The following is a 23,871-nucleotide window of genomic DNA, read 5'->3' on the forward strand; positions in this document are numbered from 1 at the left end:
AGTTATCTATCAAGAGTAGGCTCTAATAGATATTCTTAAATATTCTAGGTCTCAAAGAATTTGCTTCCCATGCTTCATTTCTAAGGGAGCTACAACGAAAAGCAACAGAATAAGGCTGGAAGAATTCCCATGAAGATGGTAAAAATCTCACTACAGGACGCAAACCAAGAAGGCAATCAGTTCAACTGGAACAGAAAGTTAGAAGTATCCAAAATAAAAAATAAAAAGAAACTGAAAGATTACCTGATGTGTTTATTGTACTAAAAGGAGAGTTAAACTTTAGTAGGACAGTCTGAGCTGAGTAAGTGATGAACGCATGGAAAACAAATAAACACAAAGATTCATTAAATCCAGCTAAAACAAAAAGCTGTTTCCAAAAAAAAAAAAAAAAGTAACCATATTAAAATAGTACACAGCATGGCTCCAATGTGAATAGTTATATAAACTTTTATTAACCAAAATTGGTTATATAACCATATACAGAAGACGGAAAGTACGCATCGTGGGGAGAAGAAAATGTAAAACAGCTAAACCACTATCTTCCATCATGGCAAGTCAAAAGATAAACCTAAAATTGAAAGAGTCAAAAAAGGTTAGTTTAAACATGTTATCTGGAAATAAAAAACTACCAAAGAAACAAGTCAATGTTGATAGTGTTTCCTCTTGAGAGCTGGATTCTAGCAGGAAAGGGAATGGACTTTTTTTTTTTTCTTTTGAGATGGAGTCTCTCTGTCGCCGAGGGTGGAGTGCAGTGGCGCCATCTCGGCTCACTGCAACCTCCACCTCCCAAGTTCAAGCGATCCTCCTGCCTCAGCCTCCCGAGTATCTGGGAGTATAGACATGCGCCACCAGGCCCAGCTAATTTTTTATATTTTTAGTAGAGACAAGGTTCTGCTGTGTTGGCCAGGCTGGTCTTGAACTCCTGGCCTCAAGTGATCTGCCTGCCTCGGCCTCCCAAAGTGCTGGGATTACAGGCATGAGCCACCTCGCCCAGCCTACTTTTATTATTATTAGCCTTGTAAAACTACATGACTTTATAAATTATTAATATGTACATGTACACCATTTTGATAAAAATTAAATTTTTAAATCATGCTCAAATTTTTTAAAACCATGCTTTAGAATAATACTTAATTACAGAGGAAAGTATTCACAGTATATTTAGGGGAAATCACATTAAAGAACATTATGTTCAATTAAAAAAAAACTAGTATTGCCTAAAAACAAACAGGAAGTGTACATACTAAAGTGGTTTTCTCTCAAGTAGTGGCATTTTTTTGATTTTCTTATGTAATTTTCAAATTTTTTATAATGTATATGCATTATTTTGTAATTTTAAAAGAAAGTAAGAAAAGATATAGAAGGTTACTAGAGCTCAAAAACCAAACAATTAAAACAATATTGCTTTCTGTTCCAATTAGTCTCTAGGACCTACTGTGGGGTTATAATAAATTTGTGATTTTATAATTACTATAAAAATATTGGGGGATACTCAACATTTGGTAAAAAAAGAAAAGAATGATAGGTCCCCAGTAAGAAAATACTCTCTTTTTTTCAAGTATGCTTGCATTTCATTCATCTTAAACTTCATACCAAGATTATGTGACTCAGAGAGCTGACTTCCAATTTTAAAACTCTGGATGAAGAGGTTACAATCCAAACTTAAAACTAACCAAATAAACGAACAAAAGAAAACCACTTACAACTTCTCCATGCCTAAACAGAACTAAAATTAAAAGAAAAAAAAAAAGAAACAGCCAACAAAGTAGAGGAATTATTTATACCAATGGCGACATTTTAACGCTAGTACAACCACTCCAAAAGCTGTATTTGGCCCACACACACGCTCAAGAAAAAACAAATAGCAGAAATAGCTCAAGAAAAAACAAATGCAGAATATAACAATAAATTATAATGTCTTATAATTTAGACATTATAAGATCCAAAAACTGCAACCAGTCCAAATGTCCATCAGCCTTAGAATGAATAAACTAGTATTTCACACAATGCAATAAAATGTAAAAGCCAGATACAGAATGTGTACCATGTGATTCTATTCACATGAGTACAAAAGCAGGCAAAACTAATCTACGCTATTCTGGGTCAGATGGGGTTACTCTTTGGTGAAAGAGTAACTGTAACTGGAAGAGGGCATAAAGTGATAGTTACACGGGTGTATTGAATTGGTGCTATGTGCCCTTTTTTGTACATCTTATACTTCAATAAAAATTTCAAGTTGAAAAAAGAAAATAGTCCCTGTAATCCCAGCACTTTGGGAGCCAAAGGTAGAAGGACTGCATGAGCCTAGGAGTTCTAGACCAGCCTAAGCAACTTTGTCTCTATTAAAAAAAAAAAAAAAAAAAAACATTGTATTTATTTATTTACATATTTATTTATTTATTGAGACAGAGTCTTGCTCTGTTGCCCAGGCTGGGGTGCAGTGGCGTAATCTCGGGTCACTGCAACCTCTGCCTCCCAGATTCAAGTGATTCTCCTCCCTCAGCCTCCCGAGTAGCTGGGACTACAAGCACGTGTCATTTTTATATATTTTGTAGAGATGGGGTTTCACTATGTTGGCCAGGCTGGTCTTGAACTCCTGACCTCGGGTGATCCACCTGCCTCGAGCCTCCCAAAGTGCTGGGATTATAGGCGTGAGCTACCATGCCCAGACAAAAAAAAAATGTTTTAATTAGCCAGGTGTGGTGGCACATACCTTTGGTCCTAGCTACTCAGGAGGCTGAGGTGGGAGGATCAGTTGAGCTCAGGAGGTCAAGGCTGCAGTGAGCTATGTTCACACCACTGCACTCCAGCACAGGTGACAGAGTGACAAAAAGATAGTACCCAATGGCCAACAAGCACATGAAGAGATGCTGAATACTTTTAGTCATTAGGGAAATGAAAATCAAAAACCACAATGAGGTACTACTTCACAGTCACTAGGATGGCCATGATAAAAAACAAAACACACAAAAAATTAAAAATAACGTATCATGAGGATATGGAGAAATGAGAACCCTCATATACTGCTGGTGAGAATGTAAAACCAGGCAGCCAAGGGGGAAACCAGTTTGGCCAGTCCTCAATGAGCTACATGGAAAATTACCTGTCATGTGACCCGGCCAATTCCATTCCTAGATATATGTCCAAAAAAACTGAAAACAGGTATTCAAATACCTGTACATAAATCTTCATAGCAGCTCTATTCACAATAGCCAAATGGTGGAAATGGCCCAATGTCCATCAAGAGATGAATGATCAAAATGTGGTATAGCCAAACAATGGAATATTAGTCATAAAAAGGGAAGATGTACTGACACTGCTATGACATGGATGAACCCTGAAAACTTTACGCTTAGTCACAGAACGCAGACACAAAAGGCCATGTACTATATAATTCCATTTACATGGAATGTCCAGAATAGGCAAAGGATACAGAAAGCAGATTCATGGCTGCCAGGGGTTGGTGGGGAACAGGGATTGGGAAATGACTGCTTGATGGGTACAGGGTTTTCCACTTAGGGTGATGAAAAAGTTCTGGAAGTAGACAGTGGCAATGGTTGCACAACACTGTGGATTTATTTAATGCCACAGAATTGTACACTTTAAATGGTTACCATGGTAAATTTTATGTTATCTGTATTTTTCCACAGCAAAAAAAAAAAAAAAATTCAAAACAAAAATAATACTTAATGCTGGCCAGGATACAGTAAACACTCTCTACACTTTGGTAATTGGAACATAAACTAAAGCTTTTGCCAAATATTCTGGTAATAAATACTAAATAATTCATACCTTTGCCCCAGTTTATATTTTGCCTTCTGAGGACCAACCATAAGAAGCAAAAAAGTTTTATACCCAAAGTGCTCACTGTAACACTTATAATAATACACAAAAGGGGGAGGGATCTAAATGCCAAACTATTGGGGAATGGATAAGTCAACCACAATACATTTACAAAATTAATTGTGTTGACACTAAAAATGTTTACTAAGGTATGAAATGAAGAATATTCATATTATGAAGCAAATATTAAAACAGAATACAAATTCTATAAATACAAGCCAAAGTATGCATCTACAAAGACTCAAAAAGTATGTTCCCTATGGACACTATTTTCTTCCTACTTTCTGTCCCTTGAACAAAGCAAGCTCATTTTCAATGCAAGGCCTTTGGACCTCTTCTGCTTTAGAGTACTCTCCTCCTGCTCTCCAATGACTGCCTCCTCATCTTTCAGATCAACTCAAATGTCCCTCCCTAAGAAGCCTTCCATGACCACCCCAACCAAGTTAGGCCTTGCCTTCACCACCCATCTTTTCTCACTACACATTTTATCTTCTTCACACTTACTGAGAATAACAGACTTATTGGTACATCCTTCTCCATTCAGCTACCACAATGTAAGCCCTCTGGGTACATGACTTAACTCCATTTCCCCAGGGCAGAGAACAGTGCCTGGCGGTAATAATAAATATCTGTCAAGATAATAAATATTTGTTGATTAACTTGTTTCTTCTACTTTTTCAGTTTGTCAATTTTGTGTGTAATAAACACGTTTTCTTTTTTAATACTATTTTTTAAATATACAACTAGGTCAACAAACAACACTTACTGAACCAAAGAAAATGTGTAACTTTGCTAGATATTTTCTAAGAACAAAGCAAAGGTCTGGTTCAGTCATAACAACAAAAATAACTAATTATAAACCCTTCCTAATAAGGGATAATGCTCTACTACACCTTATAGCGTATTTTATTATAAAGATAGGTGAAAAAAAACTGTTTTTTCTACCCTCACACAACATACTTCTGACACCAGATTATCTGGCAGACACCAAGTGACTTATGATTTAATTCAATTCTGACACTATGTGGAAATAGCATCACATCCCATAGGTTAAGGGATCAGTTCCAGAAGACCACGCCAACTTCTAATGCCAATCTCATGCCCCGGGTTGTGTCCTGTGCTTCTGGCCCAATAGCTCTAAATCAGGGTTCCCATAAGTTCTCCCCAGAGTTTAATTTGCTAGCGCAGCTCACAGAACTCAGGAAAACACTTTACTTATGTTTATGCATTTATTACAAAGATTTTTTTTTTTTTTTGAGACGGAGTCTCATTCTGTCGCCCAGGATGGAGTGCAATGGCGCAATCTCTGCTCACTGGAACCTCCACCTCCTGGGTTCAAGCAATTCTCCTGCCTCAGCCTCCTAAGTAGCTGGGATTACAGGCGCCCACCACCATGCATGGCTAATTTTTGTATTTTTAGTAGAGATGGGGTTTCATCATGTTGGGGAGGATGATCTCGAACTCCTAACTTCAGGTGATCCACCCACCTCGGCCTCCCAAAGTGCTGGGATTACAGGTGTGAGCCACTGCGCCCAGCCAATACTAATTATTTTAAAGGATACAAATGAATAGCCAGACGAAGAGATACATGGGGTAAGGTCTGGAAGGGTCCTAAGAGCAAGAACTTCTGACCTCCTTTAGCTAGGATGTACCCCCAATCCCTGCACTTGGATGTGTTCTTGCTCTTCCATCTGGAAGCTCTCCAGACTCTATCCTTTGGGTTTGTATAGAGGCTTCATTAGGTAGACATCACTTGCCACTGTTTATCAACTCATCCTTCAGGCTCCTCCTCTTTCCTCTCCCATGAGATTGGTTGGTTGGTTTCCCTAGCAACCAGCTCCCCTAGCCTGAAGCTATTCAGGAGCCACAGCCACCAGTCATCTCATTAGCATACAAAAAGCCATTTATTACAGTACTTTGGTCAGTCCGAGGGTTTTAAGAGCTGTGTGCCAGGAACCAGGAACAGAAACCAAATATATATTTCTTATTATATTACAATTCCACATTTACCTATTTTCAGCACTCAGAAACCTGTCTCAAATTTCCTATTCCATAAGGTACTTAGTAACCCTTCTTCCAACACCAATCCTATTTCTATTCCACAACCCCAATACCCTTCCCCCTACACAAATAAATCCTTAAGAGTAATACTTTAAAATAGTCACACTTAAGGAATGAGAATTATTTCAGACTCATTGGTGACAATATGCCAATATTAAATAATGTTGAGAAAAAAATTTTAATGAATTTGAGTTTATTCATACAAGTAAATTTCAAATTAAAATACATTTAAAAAGGAGCCTAACTACAACTAATCTTCTATGTTGATGTATGGTTGAAATGCGGATTCACAAGTACATGCTATATATAGTATTTATAATTATATATTGCATCTATATATAAAAATTGAAGAGAAAATATCCTTCTATGAAAAGATAAGCTAATTGAGATGCTCAAAAATCAAAAGTGATACCACCAATCAGAACTCCAAAGTCAATCTAAGTATCTCTGGAGGTGGTAATTCCAGACTCCAATAAAATACAAGCATTCAAAATTTATGGTTAGTGAGTTTCTACTAGTGATTGGAAAACTGACTCCATCCATTAAATTAAGATTTGAAGCCAGGCATGGTGGCTCAGGCCTGTAATCCCAACACTTCAGGAGGCCGAGGCAGGCAGATCACCTGGAGTCAGGAGTTCAAGACCAGCCTAGCCAAGTGGAGAAATCCCATCTCTACTAAAAATACAAAAATTAGCCAGACATGGTAGCAGGCACCTATAATTCCAGCTACTTGGGAGGCTGAAGCAGGAGAATTGCTTGAACCCGGGAGGCAGAGGTTGCAGTGAGCTGAGATCGTGTCACTGCACTCCAGCCTGGGCAACAGAGCAGGGCTCCATCTCAATAATAAAAATAAAAATAAAAATAAAAAAAAGATTTGAAGATGTCCAACTTAAGTGCTGACCTCAGACCAACAAATGCAAATGCATTATCAGACATGAAAAAGAAAGGAACATTTCCATCTGTCATTCTTGTAGTTAGTTGAAATACACATGTCCACTGACACCTATGACATCATTTCTAAAAGTGAATTTAAATTCTACTCACAAAGTAACAACTAAACAAGCAAATATGTAAATGTACTTCCAGGCCCTGTACGTTATCCTTCCATACCACAAAAGATGTTCTAGTACTGAATGACAGCTTTTAAAAGGTTATGCTTAGATAGAGATTGGGGTTATTAGGATCCTGGCTCAGGATTTTAGATACATTATCCGATATATAAAGGTCAGCGTAGACCCAAATTAAAAGCACCCATTGAAAGTTCTTATATCTGTGGTATTAAAAAAGTATTTTTTTAAAAACTTAAAACTTAAAAAACTGAAAGGATCTTAGCTGTACAGTGCTAAGTGGACAGTGTGGTCACAGGATGGCAATTAATTTAGTCGCTTCCTTAAACTCGACTTACTTTGTATCATCACAATAGGTCAGAGGTACGATTCACACATGCTACTCCAACCCACTAGTAAGCTTACGAACAGCCAGCTAAGTAAATTTTACTACTAATGCTTCCAAAGGTTATTAGAATTTACATTCCAACACACAATATGAATAAATCTCATGTGATACTGCCATCTAAATGATCAGAAAGCACCTTAAGTCTCTCCCATTACCAAAATGGTTAGATAATATACAGTTAATTTTGAACTGAAACGTTCTGTTACCACCAACCTATGATTAAATCCTGAGCAAAATCTTAAGGGAAGGCATAACATTTTTAATTGCTCATCGTAGCTATCAATTATTCTTTCAAGGAAGCTCTCTTAAAAGAGAAAGGTTTTATCAGTTAGAAGCATTACCAGCCAAAGCTAAGTGAATGTAACTGGAATGAGCAGAAAAACATTTATCCTTGAGGCAAAGGAACATAATTTCAGGAACCAGGAGGCAGATTTCCACTACATACCAACTTGCACCTAATCCCAAACAGATTGTTCAGCAGCTGTTGCCCTTGCCAAAGTGGTCTCCATTCTCATCCAAACATCTCCCTGGAGGAAAATGACAATTCCCTGAAAGCAATCAGCCTTACTAGCAATCAACTTTTCCAATAACTGGGGAGAAAGAATAAGTGAACCATGGGCCAATATCCCTAAAACCTAATAAAACAATATCCTGCCAGCAGCTCTTTATATGAAAGGCTTATCCATGTCTCTTAAAAAAGAATGGTCATCCAGATACAAAATTGGCCACAGGGACTTCTTTCAATCATCCGGCGGCCAATTTGGAACCTTTTTCTCCTCACCTCTCCAAGACAGCACAGCACAGAAAAAAAAAAGGGGGGGGAAGATAATCACCTCTCTGTTCCTACTCTCACTTCTGCTTCATCATTCACTAATAAGTAGTTCACTGACCCTAGACAGGTGCTCAGGACTGTCTCCACCCACTCCACAAATCTATCAAGTGCCTACCTACCAGGAATTAGTCTTTCTTGTTTTCCCCTGAAATACAGATGAATTCTCAGTGATCACTCTACAAAAACTTATAAAGTTTCACGTTCTACTTACAAAGTGAAATGAGAACACTATCTCTGTGCTTTAGGTTTTCTGTTTTTAACCACCTATACCAGCAACTACCAGGAATCACCTTTAAAAAAAATTCCAAAGGATTCTACTCTATACTAAACTACATTACATTACATGCAGGTAGTAAAGGAAAGACATGAGGCAGAGTTCAGAGGAGTTTGATGGCACCAGTGGAGAGAGAGAAGGTCTACTTTCTGGCCCACGATAGGAAGGTCCCAGGACCCCTACAATGGCTTACCTTCAATCCCCAAGATGCCCAACCTACATCAATTCATCTCCCAAATCAGTATTACTCAAATTTTTAAGGCCTGTGATAAATACACTGCATATACAACCCAGTACAAATACACACACACACACAAATGCACAGAGACTAAATGTTTCATGAAACAACACTTGCCATTACCATGTGCAATGTTTCTTGAATATTTTCTATTCTCATTTGTGATAACTCCTGCTAATAACCTACAGTTAGAAAAACACCATCCTTGCCAGGCGCAGTGGCTGACGCCTGTAATCCCAGCACTTTGAGAGGCCAAGGTGCGCAGATCACTTGAGATCAGGAGTTCGAGACCAGCCTGGCCAACATGGTAAAACCCTGTCTCTACTAAAAAATACTAAAATTAGCTGGGCATGGTGGCAAGCGCCTGTAGTCCCAGCTACTCAGGAGGCTGAGGCAGGAGAATCACTTGAACCCGTGAGGCAGAGGTTGCAGTAAGCCGAGATCCTGCCACTGCATTCCTGCCTGGGCAACAGAGTGAGACCCCATCTCAAAAAAAGAGAAAAAGAAAAACACCACCCTAAAATACTCCCACCTCCCTAGTCTTATTTTGGGGATGGGGGAAAGGAGGATGACTATAGAGAAAAAACCTATCAGAACCTTGGGATTAAGGAGAATCCCTGGGGCAGAAGGGCCTTCAATCTCAGACATCCCAATGTAAAACCCTGAATGGTCTCAGAGAAATGCTTTTAAAACACAGCTATCAGGTCAATTCTGCAGTCTCAGTGTTTTGTCAAATAAACGAATTATAGACATCAAATGTCTGGTGATACCAAAAACTACTTGTACCCTAAAAGTACTGAAATAAAAAGTACATAAATGATAATAAATTTTAAAAATTCACTAAGCTAAAAAAATGTCTGGTGATAATTAAATGTACTGGATTGAACCATATGAAATTGCCAATGTCTGGTCATTTCTGACTTCCAAAAACAGTAATTTCTTATAGTTTAGCCTAATAGTGTAACACATACTTCAAAGATACGATGCATTAAATGGTCTTGTGTGTACCACCTGAGAACCTACTAGCCCTCATTATAACATAGTTCCCACAAAAAGATACGTGCTAAGCTCCTACCAAAAATCTGATTTGAAAGCTGGAACTATCTGCAATTAAGACGTAATATGATCTAGTATCTCTGAATGCTTTTCAGTGTGACCACTACTGGTTTCAACACTTGATCACCAGAAGAGTCCCAGGCCTTGCGCAGTGGTTCACACCTGTAATCCCAGCACTGTCGGAGGCTGAGGCAGGTAGATTACGAGGTCAGGAGATCAAGACCAGCCTGGACAACATGGTGAAACCCCGTCTCTACCAAAAATACAAAAATTAGCTGGGCGTGGTGCCACGTGCCTGCAGTCCCAGCTACTTAGGAAGCTGAGGCAGGAGAATCACTTGTACCGGGGGCCAGAAGTTGCAGTGAGCCAAGATCAGTCACCGCACTCCAGCCTAGGTGGGTGACAAGAGTGAAACTCTGTCTCAAAAAGAAAAAAAAAGAAAAAAAAAGTCCCAGGCCTCTAATATAAACCCATTACTTTTCCATGAAACTTGGGATACTTGATTCATTCTTGTTTTCACACAATTACCAAATCTGGAGCCTCAATCTCAGCCTGCTACTTTCTATCATATCTATCTTATTTTCTGAAAGTATGTTCACTTCAATCAGATCATAAGCTCCTTAATGTGGAGATAGGGCCAGGCGCAGTGGCTCACACCTGTAATCTCAGCACTTTGGGATGCCAAGGTGGGCGGATCACCTGAGGTCAAGAGTTCAAAACCAGCCTGGCCAACATGGTGAAACCCCGTCTCTATTAAAAACACAAAAATTAGCCGGGCGTGGTGGCGGGTACCTGTAGTCCTAGCTGAGGCAGGAGAATTGCTCAAACCTGGGAGGCAGAGATTGCAGTGAGCTGTCATCTCGTCACTGCACTCCAGCCTGGGTGACACAGCAAGACTCCGTCTCAAAAAAAAAAAAAAAAAAATTGTGGAGATAGTCCTTTGTACTCTTTGAAAGCCTCCTTCCATAGTGATATATTATCATTTGATAAAATGTGTCCTGAATTAAAATAAATCTGGGGAAAATCCTTGCCCATGTCCACTTGCCTAAAATCATCTTTTTAGGAGTGACAATGCTATCATCCTATTACCAAATTCCAGAACCCTGGTGTGACCTTTCACACCAACCATTCTCATTATACTTATCACCCTTTTGACTCAGTATGGCCATGGGAATTACTTCCTTAAACCTATCTGTTAATCAACCACAAAGATTATTTTACACATACACCATAAGGGCCCAGTCACTCAATCTTCCAAATCCTTAATTGGCTTTTCTTTAACTGCATACATCATCAAATAAAAACATTTCCCACATGCTACATGGACCTCTAACTGAATAAATCCCAAGCAGTCACTCTTAAATTTACCATTTACCTTAGCACGCAGCTTCAGTTTCACCTAATCAGAAATTAGCTGCTCTCTGTGACATACCTATCCTCTTCTCAAAGCTCTACTCAGTCCTTGGAGACAGGAGTATTTGCCTTGGAACAGGGGAGACCATTCAGAACTACCTGTGCTCTCTTTGATTCTCTCATAGCCTCCCTCTTCGTATCTCTCACTTTAAAAGAAGCTAAAAATGTTTCTACTTATAACATGAAGCAATCTATGTACTATCATCTTAGATGTGTAAAGAACGTGTTTTTAACATGCCATTGCTCAACTCTTTAAAAAGTCATACTATTAAGATCATGTAACGACATGGAAAAGTGTTCATGGTCACGTTCACTGAAAAAGGACACCAAAGGTTATTATACATATTGAGTGTTAGAGCTTATGGGGTGATGTCCATTCAAATTTGTGTTCATATGGTTACATATTAGGAGTGGATATGTTTGCTATCTTGATTGTACACCTTAAATATGGGACATTTATTGTATGTCAATTATACCTCAATAAAGCTGTTGGCCAGGTACTGTGACTCAAGCCTATAATCCAGCACTTTGGGAGGCTGAGGCAGGAGGATCCGTCGAGTGCAGGAGTTCGAGACCAGTCTGGGCAACATGACAAGACCCCATCTCTATTTTTTTAAAGCTGTTAAATGTTATAAATTGTATTAAATATTTGATAAGCCATGTGTCTTAGTTGTTCCTGCTGCTACAACAAAATACCTTAGACTGAGTAATTTATAAACAATATCAATGTATTGCTCACAGCTCTGGAGGCTGGGGAAGTCCAAGATCAAATTGCCAACAGATATGGTGTTTGGTGAGGGCACGCTGTTCAGGGATGGCACCTTCTATTTGTCCTCACATGGCAGAAGGGCAAAAGGGGCAAGCTCCCCCGACCTAATCACCTCCCAAAGTCCCCACCCTCTTAATACCATCACCTTAGGGTTTAGGTTTCAACCTAAGAATCTTGGGAGGATACACATATTCAGACCATAGCACTATGGCAGAATGACATAACCACAAGCCTTAAGCATGTAAGGGCAGCTTATAAGAGCTGGGGGATAGAGGATCACAGAGAGTAATTTGCTCCAGAAACTAACTCAAAGGATGGATTTCAAAAGGAAAAAACTAGCAACAGTGAGGGGCACAGGGTAAGACATAAAGAGAAATCCTCCACCCCACCACCCCCACCGTGGCCCAGTTTACAGAACCTTCTCAACTTGAAGCACAAAAACTTGCAAGTTAAGATTTTAAAAGTAGGGGAACTTTTTTATTACAGAAAAGGTTCTGGATTATGCTAAAATGCAAAAGAAAGGCAGCTAGAATTTTTCAAGACACTAGAGTTCTTACCATGGATTTAAGAGATCTCTGAAAAAATAAGCTTGAGAAAAATAAAACAAAGGTGGTTTTAATTTTGTCTATAATTAGCAAAGTAAATTCATTTCTTTGTTTTTCTAAATTACATTTCCCAATTTTTCTGTTTGGCTTAATATTGGTAAAAATGCTTCCCCTAAGGCTGTTAGATTATAGGTTATCTCATTTATGTTGTTGAGCTCACCAGTATTAACCTGGTGACTGAGAAAAGAAAAAAGGAAATTAAGTCTTTATCAGCAAAGACTCATAATTTCATCTGTATATTCAAAAATACGATAATAACTTCCATTAACAAATATTTGTTTTTTTTTAGATTCAGGGGTATGCAGGTTTGTTACACAGGTACACTGCATGATGCTGAGGTTTGGGTTTCCTGCCCCGCAAGTTGTGAACATAGTACCCGATAAGTAGTTTTTCACTCTTGACTTCCTCCCCTGCTTTTGGAATCCCCAGTGTTTATTGTTCCCATCTTTGTGTCTGTGTGTACCCAGTGTTTAGCTCCTACTTATAAGTGAGAACATGCGGTATTTGGTTTTTTGTTTCTATATTAATTTGCTTAGGCTAATGGCCTCCAGCTGCAAAGAACATGATTTTGTTCTTTTTTATGGCTGCAACAAATCTCTTGAAAAACATAAAAACTTTAAATACTAAAAGCTTCATAGGCTGAGCACTGTGGCTCATACCTATAATTCCACCACTTTGGGAGGCCAAGAGAGGAGGATTGCTTAAGTCCAGGAGTTCGAGACCACCCTGGGCAACACAGCAAGACCCTGTCTTTAGAAAAAAAAAATTAAGATTAGCTGGTAGAGGAAGAAAAGGACAAAGAAATATTTAAAAAATAAATATGGCCAGGCGTGGTGCCTCACACCTGTAATCCCAGCATTTTGGGAGGCTGAGGCAGGCAGATCACTTGAGGTCAGAAGTTTGAGACCAGCCTGGCCAACATGGTGAAACCCCGTCTCTACTAAAAATACAAAAATTAGCTGGGCAGGTGGTGGGCGCCTGTAATACCAGCTACTTGGGAGGCTGAGGAAGGAGAATCGCATGAACCTGGGAGGTAGAAGTTGCAGTGAGCCGAGATCGCACCACTGCACTCCAGCCTGGGCGACGGAGTAAGACCCTGCCACTAAATCAATTAACAAATAAATAAATCAATATTTTAAAAATAAATAAAAATTCCCCGGGTGTGGTGGCGCAGGTCTGTAATCTTAGCTACAACCTGTCCTAGACAATGAAAAGATGCTCCGATCTCAACACTGGACTCTATCTACCATGGATGAAGAAGCCGAGATTAAGGTCCCCTAAAAGGAAAATACCCCAGGATTTGGCTTGTGTTATTTGTCACAGGGTTGATTCTTCCCAGGTCACAATCTAACATGGTTTCTACATCACTGCATCACCAAGTAAGTGGGAAAGCTAAGGAACTAAGTGCTCATCTAACCTGGTGGGATGTGAAATGACTCACCCCTCGATGTGACTCATAGCTGATGGTGGAGAACTGTGGTCAACAATGGGGATGTTGGATGTTCGGAATTCCAGTGTCCCTATTCTCACACATAACCCGTTCCTGAAAAGCGTGTGAAAGCAGAAGAGCTGAGCGATAGGCTAAATTTCAAAATGGGTTTTCATTCCAGGAGTCAAAAGATACGAAAAATCCTTAGTTAGGCTATGAATGTTTAGTTTTAAAAGGGTATAAGCAATCACTTAAAACAAGATAAAGTAAATATGAAATGCAGATAAAATTAATTTTCTTAAATTCTTAGCTCAAATTCTAGTCTTCTTGGCACACCTAAAGCAATATTTAGTTGACAAAAGTAATTAAAAAAAAACTGCTCAGAGACTTTGCAAGAAATGAGATGTCTTACCAATTTTCTTTAAAAAATATCTCAAGACACAGTTGAACTCCTGCCTTTTCTTCTTTTTTTAAAAAAGAAGTCTTGCAAGTTACATTCCTCCACAAACTCTATGGTCCTGTCAATATAACAGATTACTAAAACAATCAACACGTTTCCTGTATTTTTGTTTATTTTTTGAGATGGAATTTCGCTATTGTTGCCCAGGCTGCAGTGTAATGGCATGATCTTAGCTCACCCCAACCTCCACCTCCTGGGTTCAAGCAATTCTCAGCCTCCCAATTAGCTAGGATTATAAGCATGTGCCAACATGCCCGGCTAATTGTTTGTATTTTTAGTAGAGACAGGGTTTCACCATGTTGGTCAGGCTAGTCTCAAACTCCTGACCCCAGGTGATCCACCCACCTCAGCCTCCCAAAGTGCTGGGATTACAGGCATGAGCCACCACACCTAGCCTCCTGTATTTTTTAAATATAACTTAATTTTGCTATTGTCCTCTTTAGTTGAATATCATAGTAGATATCCATTGCCAGCATTCCTTCTTCCATTTTAGAACTCTGTTCCTTCTACCTACTAGTGCCCACCACAGTACCTCATCCCCCAATAAAAAAGGGACAAAGATCCAAGTCAGACTTTACCAGTCTTTTTCAGGATTTTCCTCCCTGAAGATTACAGGAAACATCCTTTGACTCTCCATTTATGAAAGCTGGAAGAATGGGAATCTAGAAAAACCATGAAGAAAGACTTCAGGGAAAAAAAACAAAGCTAAGCAAATATAAGAGAGTAACTCCCATTTAACCAAAATGGTCAGCTCTGTTCTCATCCTTGAGGTCCTCAAGCTGCCTCCAGCTCCAGCAACTCTCATTTGACTCTACCAGGAGAGCTAACTTGAGTTTCTATCAGTGCCAACAAAAAAATCTTGTCTGATAAACAGTCAGCTTAAGTACAAACTGGGTTATCGTTCTACTGAGGTTAAATGCTATGGTTTGAATGTATGTGTCTCTCCAAAATCCCTACATTGAAACTAATCACCAAGGTGACGACATTACAAGGTGGGGCATTTGGGAGGTGAATAGGTCACAAGGCCTCCAATCTCGTGAATGGCATTTATGCCCTTAAAAAAGAGCTAGGCCCTCCTGCCTAAGCACCTTCTACCATGTGAGAATGCAGCAACAAGGCGCCATCTATGAAGCAGAGAGCAGCATTCAACCAAACACCAAATCTCCTGGCACCTTAATATTGGGCTTCCCAGGCTCCAAAACTGTGATAAATTTGTGTTTATAAATTACCCAGTCTAAGATGTTTTGTTACAGCAGCAAGAACAGACTAAAACACCAAAGAATTACCACTTTTGGAAAACCAAGTGACTTCCATCTTTATCTCAACTGTGTTAGCATTAACATTTCCTTTCTTCTATTCTCTACTCATTTTTATAAAGGCAAAACCACAATAACGTTCAAATAAATACACTACAAAGGCATTGATACTAGTGAAAATGAGCTGAGTGGGCAAGTTGTATCACCATCACCATGCAATACAGTTCAAATCATTGTCAGCTGACATATGAAATGCTAAACTGAGAAAGAGGAATGGTTTTTCATAACACAAGTACGTATCATATGAAAAACCACAAAAATAAAATCCTCTAGTGAGAATTTTTGTTCTTAGTCATTGGGAAGGAAATAGGTAAACTTTCTTCTGGCCTATCAGAAGGAAAATTATGGGCTCTACAGTTTATAAAATGAGAAAGACGGTTTTAATACAATATGTCTTAAATTGATATTATTTATAACGTAGCTCCCTACGTTACTTTTATGGTTGAAACTTTGGGAAAAACGTTACCGAAACACCTAAGTATAAACTTGTATGAAAATATCACAACACTCTGATTTGGACAAATGGTATTTAAGGTGCCTATTAGTTACACAAAGAGAATTAAGGTGCCAGCAGGGCTCAGGAGCAAGAGCTAGGTAAAAAATAAATCTGGGAATCAGCAGCACACAGGTTGTAAAAGCCCAGGGAGTGAGTAACATTGTGGAGGAGGGGAAGTCTGATGAGAAGAAAATGAAAAAGGAGGAAAGGAACAAGAGATACAGCCAATGAGATAAGGAGAGAACCAAGGGAGCTTAAAATCACTGCAAAGTGGCTCGAGGCCAGAATGGTCAACTGTGCTGAATGTTGTTATGAGGCCAGAGGAGACCAGATAAGACCTCTCTGTTATCAACTTTCAGTAGGAATGGTGTCCCCTGATCCTCCTTCTATTCAGGGAGAAAAATTTCCATCCATACTTAACACTAAATTATCTAACAAGTTCTTAGGGAAAAGCTACTTTACCTCCAGAGTTGTTAATGATTTTCTAGCTAAAGAAGTAGCAGTGACTCAGGCTACATCTAAGTAGCACTCCTGGACAAGGTGGCTACCGAATGTGACTTTTAGACACCTCCAGACACACCAAGTCCAGTGGTGGAGTGGAGAAGAGAGCCAAACCTATCCCAGCTCTCAAGGGAAATGTCATGTGAAACATACACTGTTTTGTCCCCTATCAACTTATAAACATACACTGTTTTGTCCCCTACCAACTTATCAAAATAATTAACGGGGCTGAAAAGCAGAAAAAGGCAGTTACTTCATGTTTCCAAAAGGCTGCACCTTAACTGGGCAAAACAGAATATAAGCAGCTGAAGGAGGAGAAACTGGTAAACCTGGCTTTCCTTCTTTCTAATCCAATCTCAACCACGATTATAATTCTGAGTGTAATTCAGGATAGAAGCCTAGCAGAGCTGTAAATCAATTCTTCTTAGATTTAAAGGTCAGCATCAAAACATTCCCTCCTATTGCTGGCTGAGGTGAAATGGACACTCCATATATTTGCTGGCTGGCATGAAAACTGGTACAACACTTTTGGAAAGCATTTTGGCAACAGGATTCAAGAGCTTTTAAAACTGTTTCTATTCCTTCAGGGATCTAATACTATTTCTGGAAATCCATCTTAAGAAATTAGTCTGCAATTAGGAGGGGAAAAAAAAACCTTTGGGTTTATGAAAGCATTATTCATTATACAAAATCACTGTAAACCACATAAATAGCCGTTTTAAAGGAAATAGGTAAATTACAGTGAAATATGTAACTAATAGAATTCTAAGTTTTTAAAAAACATAGAAAATGCAAAACATATCAAATGAACAAGGCAAAAAAATGTATCAAGTATAATCACACATATATAAATGCACAAAAATAAAAGAAGAAAAATTTTTTAAAAGATGGTGCAACTGTGAACAGATATGAAAAGCAAACTGACTATAGAGTAAGTCTGGTTGAGCAAGACAGAAATATGGGCCAGGCGCAGTGGCTCACCACTGTAATCCCAAGTCTTTGGGAAGCCAAGGTGGGCAGATAACGAGGTCAAGAGTTCGAGACCAGCCTGGTCAACATGGTGAAACCCCATCTCTACTAAGAATACAAAAATTAGACGGGCATGGTGGACCGTGCCTGTAATACCACCTACTCAGGAGGCTGAGGCAGGAGAATCACTTGAATCCAGGAGGCAGAGGTTGCAGTGAGCCGAGACCACGCCACTGCACTTCAGCCTGGGTGACAGAGCGAGACTCCGTCTCGGAAGAAAAAAAAGAAGGCAGGGAAAGGCCGGGCACTGTGGCTCACACCTGTAATCTCAGTACTTTGGGAGGCTGAGGCAGGTGGATCATTTGAGGTTGGGAATTCGTGACCAGCCTGGCCAATATGGTGAAACCCCGTCTCTACTAAAAAAGCAAAAATTAGCCAGGTGGTAGTGGAGTGTGCCTGTAATCTCAGCTACTCGGGAGGCTGAGCCAGGAGAATCACTTGAATCCGGAAAGCGGAGGTTGCGGTGAGCCGAGATCACGCCACTGCACTCCAGTCTGGGCAACAGAGTGAGACCCTGTTCCAAAAAAAAAGTAGAAGGTGGGGAAAAAAAATCAAAGAAGGAAAGGTAAGCTCCTTAAAGAATGGTAGTAGAGATATTACATGGCAGAAAAAAAAGCAGTCTGCAAAAACTCATCCCTATTCATCAGCTGGAAGTTAAATGACTCCTTGCAATGCTTTTCTCCCTTTTTACTCCTCCCTATTGCTCTTTATTCTAAACTGCCAATACTACAATTAACTCCAGATTATTCATGAAAAAAAAAGATCATAAATTTAGAGAATACTAAGTGGATGATCCAATGCCAACTGGCTTTAGTCTTTGGATGGCATCATATTAAAATTCTCTAACAACAGTGTACCTTCCTATTTATATTAAATGACCAGAAAATAATTTGCATTCTATATTGGAAGGAATGGCATAGAAAAATAGTCCAGAAACAAAGTGAAAAAGGAAAGTATATCCTTTCTATATAATTAACCATAATATGTATAATTTCATATACAAATAACATAATATATAATAACATAAACTGCATCCTTTTGAAGTATTTAGGAAAAAAGTCTAGAAGACTGCAGGGATTTATAGCCAAACTAAATTCATTAACAGTCCAAAATGCTGTTAAACTGCATTAACTTGACTTGGAAAAGCTACAGAAAGTATTTTTTTTTTTAAATCAAAGATCTTACCACTAAACAAAAAAGAAAGTAATTCCAAAAGAGGGTAACATAGCATAATAGTTGAGAGCACAGAAGAGTTGGACTGTTGGTGACTGAATTCCGGCTCCACTAATTACTACTTTTGTGTTCCTTTTTGGGCCTCACTTTTCTCATTTGGAACAAAAGTACTTATCATACAGGGCTCTTATGAAGATTAAATGAATTAAAGGATTTAGAAGACAGCCTGGACTAAGTTACTACATGGGATGCAAAAGGTTGTTCCAGGAGATGAAGAGGTGATGTTTGCACAACTATGTGAAACACTCGAAATGGTTAAAACAGTAAATTTTGTGTTATATATATTTTATCGCAATTTTTAAAAGGCTATTAGCCATCACCCATTTGCTATAAAGGCATTTTAATTTCTCCTGGCAGAAAATAAATTATCATACATGAGACTCCATACAAGTTTAGGGCTCATATTTAAAAAATTTTATCAATAAAAGGGTTTTTTGGGGTTGTTTTTCAAAACTTAAATTTAAAAATAATATGAAGTGCTTACAACAAACTTCTGATGTTCAAATTACACAACTTGAATTCTGAAGCTCAAATTTACTCTTTGGAAGTTGGCAATATTACCCCTGTTACAGTAACAAAACAAAAATACATTGCTCTAACCTGAAACAACTTGGAAACAGATCTATAAACCCTTTGAACACTAGCATTTTATTATATCTTCTAATAAGTACAGAGAGGCTTCACAGACCTTAAATATAACCAATTACAAATAGCAACAAAAATTTTTAAGTGCTTGTTTTAAAATAAAACCTTGCAAACTAGCCCCAAACCACTTCTCTCAGATTACAAAATGAGCATGTGGTGAAAAGGGACAGAGAATACCAATTTACTATACCCTATACTGACTGACAATTTTTGTTGCATAGCAACAAGATTCTGCAGTCTGAAAACAGCACAGAACTCCTTTTCTTGATTTGCCAAGCCACAATTAACCCCATCAAGGCTGAGAAGTATTCAAAACAAATTTGTATAAGGGCCAGGCACTGTGGCTCACGCCTGTAATCCCAGCACTTTGGGAAGCGTGTGGATCACCTGAGGTCAGGAATTTGAGACCAGCCTGACCAACAACACATAGTGAAACTCTGTCTCTACTAAAAAAAAAAAAAAAAAAAAAAAAAAAGGTAGCTGGGCGTAGTGGCACACGCCTGTAGTCCCAGCTACTTGGGAAGCTGAGGCAGGAGAATCACTTGAACTCGGGAGACGGAGGTTGCAGTGAATCGAGATTGTACCACTACACTCCAATCTGGGTGACAGAGCAAGACGCCGTCGCTCCAAAAAAAAAAAAAAAAAAAAATTTGCATAAACTACTACCAATATTAAAAGTCTAATAATATAAATTCTAAAACTATAAAATTACAAGCCCAAATTCCAGCCTATTTACAACTTGAAAGTACTAATATGCCTTCACTCTGAAAGTTTCTCCATGTACCAGCAAAAAGTGCCAATGCTCATTTTTGGACTACATTTCTTTTGAAAGCATCATCTGCAAGAGTTAGCAGTTTTGTTTTTTTAATCCTAGGTAACAGCATACCCACAGATTTAGTTTCATAATTTTAAAGACATCATTTGACCCTTTCAGTTTATTTTCTAAAAATTATAATTTATAAAAAAGGACTATAATGTCCTAACAGTTTAAGTTTTTCTCCTACTCATAATTTGTTTGTACTATTTTTATGGATTGCCTTTGTACGTAACCAGTTAACAATCGACAAAAAGTTGTGTTTTTTCCCCAAAATTCTACTTCACCTAGACAACAAAAAACAAGATTGCATTTATTCTTGCCGTAGCTTTAAATACTTTCATTGTTTAGAGTTTCCTCCTCTATTTTGAGAATGTTAAATGGCTGACAATCAAGAGACAGATTAAATATAGAAAAAATCTATGTAAAACAGTGGTTCTCAGCTGGGTGCAGTGAGTGGCTCACACCTGTAATCCCAGCACTTTGGGAGGCCGAAGTGGGCAGATCACCTGAGGTCAGGAATTCAAGACCAGCCTGGCCAAGTGGAGAAACCCCATCTCTACTGAAAATACAAAAATTAGTTGGGCATGGTGGCGGGCATCTATAATCCCAGCTACTCGGGAGATTGAGGCAGGAGAATCGCTTGAACCCAAGAGGCAGAGGCAGCAGAGGGCCGAGACTGCGCCACTGCACTCCAACCTGGGCGACAGAGCAAGACTCCGTTTCAAAAAAAAAAAAAAAAAAAAAGTAGTTCTCAACATTTCCAAAGATGAAAAGACCCTTCAACTTCATGAATAATTGTTCTACTTTTAATACTGCATATGTTGACTGAAAAAATGTGATTTAAAAGCACATTAAATTTGCAAGATTTTAAATGAATCAGAACATTATCAGAAAAGCACATATACTTGAAATACAATGGCTGGCATCTTTGGATTACAGACAAATCTTGCTATACCTAGGGGTTCAACTATTCTTTAAAGGAATGGCGCAGATGCCCCCCAGCGCTCACAAACTGGAAGTCATTAATCCACTGGAAAAGTTCAAATTATTTTGAATAAAACACTTAGGGTAAGAAGCATATAAGCTTGGAAATGAGACAAAGGTGGGTTCAGGTCTCGGTGCCACTACTTACTACCCATGCAGGTTTGGCATTAATGAAATGTTCCCTGCATGGTGACTTACGGACTGGAAGACATAATGTACAGGAAGTACGTGGCATGTTAGTTTTGTTCCTTAAACTGTCAAAGTCTTTTTTTAGACAGAGTCTCTCTCTGTCACCCAGCGCCCAGGCTGGAGTGCTGTGGCGCAATCTCGGCTCACTGCAAGCTCCGCCTCTCGGGTTCACGCCATTCTCCTGCCTCAGTCTCCCGAGTAGCTGGGACTACAGGTACCCGCCACCATCTGAGCTAATTTTTTTTTCATGTATTTTTAGTAGAGACGGGGTTTCACCGTGTTAGCCAGGATGGTCTTGATCTCCTGACCTCGTGATCCGCCCGCCTCGGCCTCCCAAAGTGCTGGGATTACAGGCCCGAGCCACCGCACCCGGCCAACTATCACTCAAAAGTCTTAAACAACCCAGCCCAACTGCCATATTTTCTACTGCTTCCAACACAAACTCCAACATGAGACTTGAGACAGCATTGGATGTAATCTTAAAGATGAAAAATGAAATCTGAGAAACAGCATTGAAAGGTAAAATAATAAGAGGCTATAGAAAGTATTAAGAGCAAGGGCTTTGGAGTTATGCAGGACTTAGATCTGAATTTCAGCTGTCATTTATCTACTGTATGACTTCAGCCAAGTCAGTTAAGTATACTAAGCCTTGGTTTCCTACACTGTAAAACAGCAATGAAGACATGAATCTCGTGGCTTATTTGAATCCATTGAATGAAATTATCTATGTGAAGTTGCCTGGCCTATCTTTAAATATTCAACAAATAATACCTATTAATATTACTTATCAAAGTTATCATATATGTAATTGGTTAGACCACTTAATTTGCACCAGAGGTGAACAAACATTATCCAAAGGTTAGCCTCAGAGATGCTCTGGCCTGTGGCGAAGGACTTACACCCTGTGGCAGGCATGTTTTGGATATTCAGCTATCAGGCCTCTGGATCAGTAAGGACATTTAATATCAGGTCTTTGGAACTCAAAAGCTAATCTTTAAAAATAAGTTTAAGTATTTGCAATAAATTAACAATGAAGTACCCAAACTTCTTTGAAAGTGTTTTATTTTTTCCATTTCACTTACGTTAAAATTCAAAAGCTGATTTTTTTTCTTCAGGCAGTTCCAATTTATAAATGAGCTTATGATTTTTAGGATACAAACTTGAAACTGCTTATAATTGTGGCTGGGGTACTAAGACAGCCTATTAAAGTTGAGGCACCCAAACAGGTATGTCCATTTTGTAATGAAAGTAAGAAACGGCATGAACGCCCCCTCATTTCACTTAAACATAAAGCATTTAAGAGTTTAAAATATGTTGAACATATTTTTAAAATGTGTAACTTATATAGCAGTTGCTGACATTTTACAGAATTTAAAGAGGTTCTCCAAGAGTGGTTTTAGCCCTCATAAACATCTGGCAGTGTGTAGAGACATTCTGGTTGTCTCTTCTCCGGGGAGAAAGGTTAAGGGGTGTGTGCTACTGGTATATGGTGGGTACAAACTAGGGATACTGCTAAACATCCCACAATTCACAGTACAACCCTGTAACAGGGAATTATCTGGCCCCAAACATCAATAGTGTTGAGGTTGAGAAACTGTGAAAGTAGGCACTGATGTTTTAGGAAAAAAAACACCAAACTCTCTTTGAAAAGACCTGGGAATATAATTTTCCTAGCATCATTTGAAAAGATTATCCTTTCTCCCCGGAGAAAGTTCTTGTCACAGTCATCAAAAATCTATCGAATGTGAGGGTTTATTGGGTTATTCTATTCACTGGTCTATAGCTCTGTCCTTACTATACCTTTACCTGTTTTGATTACTGTTAACTACAAAGTTAAGTTTTGAAATCGGGAAGTGTCTCCTCCAACTTTGTTCTTTCTCAAAATTATTTTGGCTATTCGGGGTCCCTTGAAATTCTGTATGAATTATTTTTGCAAAAAAACGCCATTGGGATTTTGATAGGGATTACACTGTGTCTGCATATCAATTTGGGTAGTACTGTCACCTTAACAATATCAAGTCTTTAAATTCATGAAGACAAAGTCTTTTCATTTATTGACGTATTTTCTTTCAGTAATATTTTATAGTTTCAGTGTACAAGTCTTTTACTTTCTTGGCCTAGGTGTTTATTTCTTTAGATGCTACTGTAAATGAAATTGTTTTTATATAAAACTTATTTTTAAAGAGAGTCTATGTTGCCCAGGCTGGTCTCAAATTCCTGGCCTCA

General features: G+C 38.7%; 1 protein-coding gene across 1 annotated transcript in view; it reads right to left on the bottom strand.

Annotated features, from left to right (window-relative positions):
- The window catches only part of ENAH (enabled homolog (Drosophila)), a 154,970-nt gene that overhangs the window by 113,222 nt on the left and 17,877 nt on the right, over positions 1-23,871 (bottom strand). The window lies entirely within an intron of this gene.

The sequence above is a fragment of the Mandrillus leucophaeus genome, unplaced genomic scaffold (genome assembly GCF_000951045.1).
Source record: "Mandrillus leucophaeus isolate KB7577 unplaced genomic scaffold, Mleu.le_1.0 Scaffold550, whole genome shotgun sequence".
In the NCBI taxonomy this organism is placed as follows: Eukaryota; Metazoa; Chordata; class Mammalia; order Primates; family Cercopithecidae; genus Mandrillus; species Mandrillus leucophaeus.